At 36.0% G+C, this 9646-nt stretch overlaps 1 long non-coding RNA gene across 1 annotated transcript; it reads left to right on the plus strand.

Moving 5' to 3' along the window:
- On the plus strand, positions 7748-9419 carry LOC108660599. The gene is made up of 3 exons (XR_001926392.1): positions 7748-7785; positions 8459-8541; positions 9379-9419. It is a non-coding gene; the product is annotated as an uncharacterized LOC108660599 (long non-coding RNA).

Here is a 9646-nt window from a genome sequence, read left to right on the forward strand (position 1 = left end):
CTCCAAATATGTAGAACCAGCAACAACAACCTGTCTCTCCCAGATCTGCAAAAAATTCATTTCTCTATTGTTACTGTAGCGACGCCAGCCTTGATTCGGCCAACCCATGCCATATTCCGTTACAAGGACAAACCAGCTGTTCAGTTTTTTGAGGATGAGATTGAAACCTTAGCACAACCATTTAGATTTTCTATTGTTGGGAAATTTTCACGTACGCCACGTTTGGTGGAGATTCGACAAGCTTTCATTGGTTTGGGTTTATCGGGCACTTACAACATTTGGTGGATGGATTACAAGCACTTTTAATCAATTTGTCAAACGAACAAGACTTTAACAGGATCTAGACAAAGCAAACATGGTTTATAGCAAAGCAGAAAATGAAGGTGTTTAAGTGGACGCTGGATTTTGAATCGAAGAAGGAGTCTTCCATCGTTCCAGTTTGGATTTCTTTCCCAAATCTTAGAGCCCATCTCTTTGAGAAGTCAGCATTGCTTATGATTGCCAAAGCCATCGGGAACCACTCGGTGTTGATGAAGCAACTGCCAATGGGACAAGGCCAAGTGTTGCGCGGGTTTGCATTGAGTATGACTGTTTAAGACCGCCGATTGAAAGTGTCTGGATAGTGATAAAAGAGGATCCGAGGATGTCATAGGTGGATATTTACAGAAGGTTGAATTCACCCCCATGCCCGAGTATTGCAGCTATTGCTGCCACGTTGGCCACGGGATGGCTAACTGTATGGTGCTAGGGCAAAAATCGGGAACCTCTAAGCTTAAGCTGGCTAAAAAGCTAAACAGAAACTCCCAGGGTGACCCAGCTATGAATTGCACAATAAAGGCGGAAGATGTGAATCGGCAAAGAGAAGTTGGAGGGATGGACGTAGAAAAGAGAAAGGCAGATTCAAGAATGGCAGCCCCAAAGCAGGGAAAAATATGGCAGGTGGTAAACAAAGGTGGCAGAAATGGTGCGAAAGACATGCTAAGTAAGGACAAAGAACCAGAGAAGGATCCCCAGCGGGCTAGTATTCCGACTTCCAATAGATTTCAGATGATTGTGGACGAGGAGGCTGGAGAACAAAGTCGGATGGAAAAACAGGGACAAACAGAGGTTATGAATAGTTCTTTGGGGGTAAAAAATCTTTTATCAAGTGATACGGCTACCGCGAAAGGAAGACGGGAAAAGGATGCAGTCATGACTGGTGGGATACAGGAAGGTAGGAGGCTGGGCAGCGATCCAAAAAATATACTACAGCAGCCACCGATAACTGAAAAAGATGAAGACAAGCAAACCGAGAAAAGAGCAAGTATAACGGAGCAGTTGGTACCGACAGGGGGTTTAGGATTAATCGAACCGGTCGGAGGGAGATCGAACGTTGCAGCGACGGCAGCAGCTTTTTCTGTAAATTTGCAAACTGTAGAGGACGATGTGCAGCTACACTTTCACAATTATGGTATGCATGGGCAAGCTGGAAAAAACGTGGGAGATTGTGTAAACAATGCAGAAAGTGTAAACCATGCTCGGGCAGTGGACGGTGAAGGGCAGGTGATTTTTCACGTAAATGGTTTACATGGACAAATTGAAAATATCGTGGGAGAAAGAGAAATGATAGAGCCTAAAAGGGGTGAACCACCATTGTCTCCTGCAGAAGGAAGGACTGACACACGATCCTCTCCCAACGCGCATGGCAAGTTCAAAAATAATAATAATAATAATACTTATAATATCATTAGAGTCACGGGTGAGCAGGACGTGGAGTTGACAGCAGGGACGGGACCCATGAAGCTGCAGAAAAGAATTCAAAAAATAATTTTCTAAAGCCATGACAAGAGATGAAATGCTATTTGCTAAGCTAGACAAAAGAAAGGGAGGAATCATATCGTTTGGTGGTGATTCAAAAGGTAGAATCCATGGTATAGGAACGGTTGGTAAGAACTCCCAAACTCAAATCAGTCATGTGTTATTGGTTAAAGGCTTGAAACATAATTTATTGAGTATTAGTCAATTATGTGATAAAGGATTTAAAGTATGCTTTGATTCTAATAAATGTGAAGTGATAGATATAAGCACAAATAAAGTCTTATTTATAGGAAGAAGATTAAGGAATATGTATGTTGTATTTCTTGAAGATCTTGAAATAAATTATGAAATGTGTTTAGTAGCAAATGCTGAAAATGATAGCTGGCTATGGCATAGAAGACTAGGACATGTGAGCATGCATACTATGTCAAAATTAATTAAGAAAAATCTAGTTGTTGGACTACCGGATATAAAATTTGAAAATGATAAAATATGTGATGCTTGCCAACTAGGAAAACAAGTTAGAACATCCTTTAAGACTAAGAAGATTGTATCCACATCTAGACCTCTTAAATTGTTACATATTGATCTATTTGGTCCAATAAGTACAACTAGTCTAGGAGGAAAATCTTATGGCTTTGTAATAGTTGATGACTACTCTAGGAATACTTGGGTTTATTTTCTTGCTCATAAGAATGATGCTCTACCAACATTTAGAAATCATTGTAGGAAAGTTGAGAATGAGAAAGGACTAACCATAGTTAGTATTGTGAGTGATCATGGAAGAGAATTTGAAAGTGATGAATTTGATAAATTTTGCAATGAAAAGGGGTTGGATCATAATTTTTCTGCACCTAGAACACCCCAGCAAAATGGAGTTGTAGAGAGGAAAAACCGAACCTTAAAAGAAATGGCTAGAACTATGCTATGTGAAAATAACCTACCTAAATATTTTTGGGTTGAGGCAGTGAACACAACAGCATATATACTTAATAGAGTCTCAATTAGAGCCATGATATCAAAGACTGCTTATGAACTTTACGAGGGTAGGAAACCAAATATTTCACACCTTAAGAGTTTTGGTTATAACTGTTTTGTGTTAAATAATGGAAAACAATCTTTAGGTAAATTTGATGCAAAGAGTGATGAGGCAATATTTTTAGGATATGCATTAAACTCAAAGGCCTATAAAGTTTTCAACAAAAGAACTTTAGCTATTGAAGAATCAATCCATGTAGTTTTTGATGAGTCCAATGCCTTACAAGAGGAAATTCATGCTGATGATAATGATGTAGAGATCCTAGAAAAGCAAATGGAAAAAATAAGCTTGGAAAACAATAATAATAATGAAGAAAGCTCACTTAGAAGAGAAAATGAAACTCCACCTCAAGAAAATTTGCAAAGAACAGAAATTTAGCATAGTGATCTTCCTAGAAGTTGGAGATATGCAAAAAATCACCCACAAGACCTTATCATAGATGATATTTCACAAGGAGTTAAGACTAGAAGAGCAAAAGGAGAGACTTGTGAGTTTTCAACTTTCATATCTCAAATTGAGCCTAAGACATTTAAGGAAGCAAAAAAAGAGGAAAGTTGGATATTGGCCATGCAAGAGGAACTTGATAAATTCAAAAGAAACCGTGTGTGGTCATTAGTCTCTAGGCCTTTAAACTACCCAATTGTTGGAACAAAATGGGTGTTTAGAAATAAGGTCGATGAGCAAGGAAATGTAGTTAGAAATAAAGCTAGGTTAGTAGCCCAAGGATATAACCAAGAGGAAGGAATTGACTATGATGAAACCTTTGCACCGGTTTGCTAGGATTGAAGCCATAAGGATGTTGCTTGCCTTTGCATGCTTTATGAATTTTAAATTATACAAAATGGATGTAAATAGTGCATTTTTAAATGGTTTCATTCAAGAAGAAGTGTATGTATAACAACCATCAAGATTTGAAGACTTTGAAAAACCAGATCATGTTTTCAAACTCCATAAAGCTTTGTATGGATTGGAACAAGCTCCTAGAGCTGGGTATGAGAGGCTTTCAAAATTTTTGGTTGAAAATGGATATGTTAGGGGTAGCATTGATATTACATTGTTTATCAAAAGATATTTAAATGATTTAATTGTTGTTCAAATTTATGTGGATGACATTGTGTTTGGTGCAACTAATGAGGCTTTATGCAAGAACTTTGCCAAATAGATGCTGGGTGAATTTGAGATAAGCATGATCGGTGAGCTGAAGTACTATATTGGCTTTCAAATCAAACAAAGTGAAAAAGGAATCTTCATCAACCAAGAAAGATACACTCAAGATATGCTCAAAAAGTTTGATATGCTGAAGCTAAAACCAATCTGCACACCAATGAGTCCATCCACCAAACTTGATGCTGATAACAACGAAAAAAGTATTGATCAAAAGCTATATAGAGGTATGATCGGATCTTTACTCTACTTAACAGCAAGCAGACCAGATATTCAGTTTAGTGTGTGTTTGTGTGCTAGATTTTAATCACAGCCTAAAGAATCACACTTAACTGCTGTTAAGAGAATTTTTAGATACCTCTTAGAAACACAAACCTTAGGAATATGGTACTCTAGAGAATCATCATTTAATCTTGTAGGCTATTCAGATGTAGACTTTGCAGGAAGCAAAACCGATAGAAAAAGCACTAGTGGAACATGCCAATTTTTAGGAAGTATACTAGTATCCTAGTCAAGTAAGAAACAATATTCTGTAGCACTTTCAACAGCTGAAGTAGAGTATATTTCCTTAGGCAGCTGCTGTGCACAAATTTTGTGGATTAAACAATAATTAAAGGACTATGGAATAACAGTACATAATATTCCAATATATGTGATAATACAAGTGCAATCAATATATAAAAAAATCCTGTGCAACATTATAGGACTAAGCACATTGAAATTAGGCACCATTTTGTTAGAGACCATGTAGTGAAGGGAGATGTTAAAATTGAGTTTGTGAATACTTTGCATCAACTAGCTGACATCTTTACCAAACCTCTAAATGAAGATAGATTTTGTGAGATTATAAGGAATTTAGGAATGATTAATATGCAAAAGTTGTAAGAGAATTTTTGATTCATACACCTAAAACAGAAGGCACTTAGTCGACTAAAGAAAATCTTAGTCAACTGAGAGCATTCTGTTTCATTAAATAATAAGACTCAGTTAAGTTAAAGGCAGGAGGAATAAAATAATGCCTATCGGGAAATAAAACAGAGGAGAAAACCGCATAAACTAAAAATAAAAAAAAAAGAGGTAATTTTTGAATTTTAAAAGGGGAATTACAAATTGCACTTAAATAGGGGGAGTCAGACAATTTCTCTTTTAAGATTAAATTGCTCTCAACCTATTCTCTCTACATTTTCTCTCTATTGAAACTAACTCCTAAAACTGAAACCCTCACCATTTAACCATTCGAAACCTTATGTTGAAAATCTTCCAAACCAAATGGCTAAAACCTCTCAGAGCAAAGAGATTATTGAGAAGAAGAAAGGCAAACGGTAGATGGAAGAAAGTTTGGAAGCTGAAATACTGAAGAAAAAGAAGATGACTGAGTCGAGGTTTGTAAGTAAAGAATTTGGAAAATCAAAGAAACATAAATTTGAAAAGAAGAAAGAAAAGAGCAAATTGCACAAGAAAGGTACTTTCTCATCTTCTAAATTCAGAAACAAAGTATATGAAGAAAGGTTTAGAAAAATAGAGAATGCACCCATCACCTGTGGAAAATATATTGATTAGGAAAGCTTTAGGGAAATGCCTAAAATTCTGACAAGTCTATTAGATTATTTTGAAAAGCTAAAATTGAAAGAATTCAGCACATTTAAAAACCAATAATACAGTGCTAGTTTAATTAAGGAATTTTATTTGAGTATTTTTGTTGACAAGGATGACTTGGAGGAACCAAATGATTATTCTGATGAGAGTCTGAATGTGTTTTTGAATGGGAAGGAATTTACTATCACTGCTGCAGACTTAGGGGAACTTCTTAAGATAGAGTGTAATAAGGGAGAATTTGAATTCCCTGATAAGTATGACCCCTCATCCTTGTGGGAAGTGATCACAGGGAAGAAAGAGAAATATTCCTCCAAGAGCAATGCAGGGCTTATAACAAGTCCTCAAATAAGGATTCTGCATTACTTTGTTGCCGCTAATATTCATGGGAGGAGTGGGAGCTTAAGCTACATTAGCCTCCAAGATTTATGGCTAATGGAACATGCCTTTAGTAGTGTTGCACTTAATCTGGAAAAGTTCATGATTGAAAGAATGAAGGGTGCATGCGGACTGGAGAAGATCAACTTGCCTTATGGAAATATCATCACTTCTCTAGTGTAGAAGAAAGGGATTTGGAGTTCTAGATATGAGGCTGACAAGGTTAAAACAAGAGACCAAGCCATTTATTTAGGAAGCTTACCTAAAATGGGGTACAAACTTGATGGAGAAATATACATTAAAACCCCCAAGGCTGGTCTAGGAAAGGAATCCTCCTTACCTGCTCAACCAAAGGTAGCACCATCTCAATTCTCAAATGAAGTGATCTTTAATCTGCTAATGAGAATTGATGGAAAACTCACAAACTAAGAAGCAAGAATGCAAAAAATTGAGAAAGTGACTGAACTGGAAAAAGTACTGAAAAAGAAAGGAAAAATGCCCTCAGAACCAACTGCTGCAAACAGCTCTGTAACTCTCAGCCTGGCACCAACAGGACAGGAAGCTAAAGACTCTGTTTTCTAGGCAAAAGGTCATGAACCTGAGGTGGAACAACCAAGAAAATCCCCCTCACCTAAGCCTCAGGACAAGGAAGAATCTATCATGACCCAAATCCCAAGCCATGACCGGTGCATGGACTCAATGGACATAGCCCACTAAGCCCAAGCAAGCCTATCTATGTGACTCCATTCATCGATTTCATCATTCGTTCTTACAACCGTATTTCGTATTTCTTATCAATGAGTATTTCAATACTTTTCTATCAAAACCATATATTCACATTTATATGATTCAAAATAATGCCATCCGTGCCATCTTGTAGTGGCAACATTAATCAACATAAACATCTATTGCTTAAGATATATATGTCTTAACAATTTACATCAGGGTACGTATGTTCCACGAAAATGACTCTAGACTTCTAGCGGAGAGACCATAGTGAAGGTGCAACTACTGAATGCCATTGATACCTACCAAAAGATGGACGAACATGGACACCTCATGTCAAGCCCAACCTTATAAAATACTTGCCATGTCATTCATGTGATTGACAATATGCTTGCATACTTTGAAAGCCCCGAAAAATCGTCAAAAGTCGGTAGTGTACCTAGTGGTGCAACTAAGTTGAATTAAGCCTCGAACTAGACTAAATAGAGATTTTAAGATGAAATTGAGAATTTTAAAACCCTAGAATGACTTAAAATGGTGATTCAGAGTTTGAGGACCAATTTGGAGTCAAATTGGAATTTTCATGATCTAGGGGTAAAATGGTCATTTTGCCACCCGAGGTTAAAAATTGGAATGTTGGAAGAAGTTTTTGATCAAGATTGACTATTTAGAGCAGAATTTGAGTTTGAGAAGTGAAAATTTTTAATTCAGACATTTTTTTGAGCATAGGGGTAAAATAGTCATTTTGCTACCCCAAGGGTAAAATTGTAATTTTACACCACCCAACACTTATCCAGCACATGGATTTTACCCAATATTGTCATGGATAATTGAGGAAATTTAAGTGGTGGAGAGAGATTGCTTAATGGGTAAGTATCACACATGGACCAATGAAATGGTGACATGTGTCAAATTTATATCCATTTATTATTTGGCTTAAAAATCAGCATAAAATCAGCCCATTTCTCTTCATATGGCCGGCCAAAGGAAGAACAAAGGAAGAACAAAGGAAGAAAAGAAAGAACAAGAACCCTAGAGTAAAAATTTAAGAGAAAATTTGTGGATTTCAAGTAATCATGCAATCAAAGGTAAAATTTCTTGATTTTGACTTGTGATCTACCTTTCCCATACATTTTTTTGCATTTTCCATGGTTGAATCACATGGTTTCATGATGGGTCCCTTGCTGGCCGGACATGGGGGGGAGGAGTTTTAATGCTTGATTTGGTTAGATTTTAAGATATTTTAGTGTTTTTAGTTAGTTAGTGATGTGTAGCATGAAAAACCAACAAAAAAAATTCATTTTCTCCCATCACCCATCATTGGCCAAATTCTCCATGTGGAATATTGATGATGATTTTGATTTTATTTCAAGTGAATTGGTTAGGAAATGATGAATTATGGTGAGAAAATCGAGTATGAAAAATCATAGTGTTGATGCACTCACCATGGTTGAAATTTCCAAGAGAAAATGTGAAGATAATTTTGCTAAATTTTATGCTATTTGACTTGTGTTTGATGATTTGGAGAATTGGAAGAAAAATGAAATTTATTTGGAGTTGAATTAGACATATTGGCCAATTAATTGAGTGATAGATCGAATTAGGCCAATATCGTTTTATTTAGATACACAATTGAACTTGTATGGAACACCGTGTTTAGACGATAATCCGAACAATTTGCATTCCATTTCATGCATCCATATAGTTTTATAATGATTTAGCTTCAATGTGGTAAATTGCCTGATTGTGCATTATGTCTAGGTGGTGGATCCTTCGATAAAGGCAAAGAAATTGTACCCGAGGATCGATAGTCAGAGTACTCTAAAAATTTGACTCTTGAAATAGTGAGTAACCTTATCATCATTTTAATTATCTAAAGTGGTCTTTTTATTCGATTTTTGTGAATTTTATGGAAAATGAGTTAAATGGTAAATCTTTGTGTTTTGTAACTAAAATGTGATTTAATGAAATGATTTTATAACATTGTCTTGAAATTGAATGGTGGTTTGAAAATAGAGTAATTGGATACCGTTTTCATGTGTTGTAAATTCATGGTTTGAATCGAACGACTTATGACAATATTTGCATGAATGGCTAAATTGCTATTTGTGTTGAAATATATGAACTGTGTATTTAGCCTTGAAAGGCTAAATTGTAAAATAATTGCCATGTCATGCTATTGCAAAATTTATTGTATGGTAGGTTTAGCTTGCTGTAGTGGGCGGGTTTTGTGGACCAGCCTATTAGAGGGGCACGAAATCTGGTTATATACATACCTCAGTCGGAGAGGTGCGTAGGGTATCTCCTGAGGTATGGTTAGAGTTCACGTCACACCGAACCACCTCGTGATGATTGACTCCGCTAACGCCAAGGAACGACTGTGTTTTTTTAAAAAATAAAAACATGATTTATGCGTACATAACTATTTAACAGCCTTGGCAAACTCGGTTAAATGCCTTGGCCAAGGTATTCTCGAGAATGATTTTGGTAGGAGCTAAGCTTTTAAGATACTCATAAGCCATGTTGATTATTTAAATGAAATGAATATTTATGTTATGAAATACATATTGAGATGGAATATTTTAATCATCTCCATTTACTCGACTTTAGATATTTTGGATGATGTTTGTTTACTCACTGGGATTATATAATCTCACCACCCTCGTTTTCACCCATTTCAGGCTCAAAATAGGCTGTAGATAGCTGATTTCACCGAGGCTACCATTGGATTTGCATCCTCCAAATTGTAGGTTCACAATCTTCATTACTTTTGGTTATTTAGGGGCCCAATGGTTATTGTAAATTAAATTAAATACTCTGACTTACTGTATTACAGTATGTATGAATTTATTTTGCTTTTACGCTGTAAAAATTATTTATGTATAACTCTAAAAATATTGTTTTATAAGAAAATAGAATATTTTATTAAATATTTCTTTTATTTTTTTA

Source organism: Theobroma cacao, chromosome 2 (assembly GCF_000208745.1).
Source record: "Theobroma cacao cultivar B97-61/B2 chromosome 2, Criollo_cocoa_genome_V2, whole genome shotgun sequence".
Classification (NCBI taxonomy): Eukaryota; Viridiplantae; Streptophyta; class Magnoliopsida; order Malvales; family Malvaceae; genus Theobroma; species Theobroma cacao.